At 41.7% G+C, this 2,072-nt stretch overlaps 1 non-coding gene across 1 annotated transcript; it reads right to left on the bottom strand.

The window, feature by feature from the left end:
• Positions 1 to 643: 643 nt before the first annotated feature.
• TRNAP-AGG lies at positions 644 to 715 on the bottom strand. The gene has a single exon. It is a non-coding gene; the product is annotated as a tRNA-Pro (tRNA).
• Positions 716 to 2,072: the final 1,357 nt, after the last annotated feature.

The following is a 2,072-nucleotide window of genomic DNA, read 5'->3' as shown; positions in this document are numbered from 1 at the left end:
TGAATGTTTTTTTGAAACAGATATGGCGCCATACAAATGCTGGTCACCATTATCATCATTATCTCTCTCTCTCTCTCTATCTCTTTCTCTATTTTTCATCTAAAGCCCCTGAATCTAATTCCTTTCTTTCTCTTTCCTCTCTCTTTGTGAATCTCTTTCTCTCCCACTCTCCCCTTCCCCTCTATTATGACTCCCAGTCAGGACCCATCATTAGGGACGTTTAGATTCTGCACGACGAGAATGGGCAATGTGACGTCACTGCCAGTACCTTAAAAGGACGCCACATTACCTTAAAAGGGCAGTCCACGTTCTCGTCGTGCAGAATCTAAAAGTCCCTATTGCAGTCGTTCGAAGTCAAGCTGATCATGGCGCCTTTGCAGCGGTTTCACAAAATAATGTCAAATCGTCACACATAAAGCACTATATACATGTATTATGATATATTTGCGGACAGCAGGATATACAAACTAAGGGTGTGTTTAATTTGCACCTGTTTCACAAAATAATGTCAAATCCTCATTCATAAAGCACTATATACATGTATTATGATAAATTTGCGAACAGCAGGACATACAAACTAAGGGTGTGGTTAATTATCATGACAACTCTAATGTGCAGATAAAAAAGAAAAAGAAATCGCGTGGGGCTCGTCCGGGAGTCGAACCCGGGACCTCTCGCACCCTAAGCGAGAATCATGCCACTAGACCAACGAACCTTATCTGTTTGACGTGTATTATTATGATAGTTTGATTTGATTCTGGTACGAATTTGTAAAGTCGATAAGTTTCAAAAAATCTCCCTGGCAACGTACGACGCTTTGCAAGGCGGTGCTCGGTGATATTCTGATCTGTGGCCACGTCAACAAGATCCAATGCACTTGAAGTCTGTTTCCATTGCTGCTCTAAAATATATATTTATGCATCCCTTTATTCGGCAGTGATTACGTAATTGTAATGTTCATAAAATATTTATTTTGATAGTCAATTATCTTTAGATTTAGAAAGCATGTTGATAATTTTTCATTTATGGAAAATAATAGTCAAGATGATTATAACTATTATGCACACAGGCGCGGATCCAGGATTTTCCAATAGGGGGGGGGGGCGGAAATGTGAAAATCGCGCAGACCGTTTTTTCAACTCAACTTACCAATACTGACAAGGTCATATTAAAAGCACCGTACCGGTACATACAAGCGGGCACAATTTTGGAAAGGGGGCAGGCTCAAGTCACGTCTCTTGTCCGTTATCAGCATTCTCCGAGTTTATGCGCGAGCAAATTTTTTGACATTTCCAAAAGGGGAGGGGGGGGGGGCCGGGGCTGAATCCACAATTAAGACATTAAGAAAATGCATATTCGGTCAGCTCGTAATATTTTAATTTTGCGGGGAAAGAGAGGCTGTACCCCGCATTAACTGCAGGTGTTAAGAAATGAAATTTGAATCCCTGTGGAGTAAGTAAAAAAAAAAAATTAAAAAAAAGCTCTAGCCAGGCGCGTACGCAGCGGGGGGGGGGGGGGTTCCTCAAATTTTGTTTTAATAAAAAATTAAAAAAAGTGCTCTTAAACGTTTTTTATTGTTTTGTGCGAAAGGGTGACCCAAAAAAGTGCTCTCTCTCCCCCCCCCGCTTATTCAGCGGCTAGCAGAGGCGTTGCATAATTTTTGGCCTGATTTAAAAATGCTACCCCCCCCCCCCCCCCTTGAAGAAATTCCGCATAATGCCAACAAGGAGATTACCCATGCTTTGATTATATCCCCTCTTGATTTTGGAAATGCTTATGTGTTCAACTTACCTCAAAATCAGTATGTACGATTTCATACAATACAATTTCATACTGCTGCTCGTAGAGTGACCCTCTCCAACAAATACAGTCATACCCCCCCCCCCCCGCCTCCGATCCGGGGTCGGAGGGACCGCTGTCGTGTTCCCAAAATCTCCGGTAAAGGGGTACTTTACGTAAGACAAAGTCCGGCCCGTGAATTGTAAAAAAACAAAGGAGGTGTATTTGATTTTTCACCCGGAGATTTATTTAAAAAATGTTTTTCTTTCTCTCTCTCTCTCTCTCTCTCTTTC

The sequence above is a fragment of the Strongylocentrotus purpuratus genome, unplaced genomic scaffold (genome assembly GCF_000002235.5).
Source record: "Strongylocentrotus purpuratus isolate Spur 01 unplaced genomic scaffold, Spur_5.0 spur5_scaffold_18, whole genome shotgun sequence".
Lineage (NCBI taxonomy): Eukaryota > Metazoa > Echinodermata > Echinoidea > Camarodonta > Strongylocentrotidae > Strongylocentrotus > Strongylocentrotus purpuratus.
This window is presented reverse-complemented; position numbering and strand designations above follow the sequence as displayed.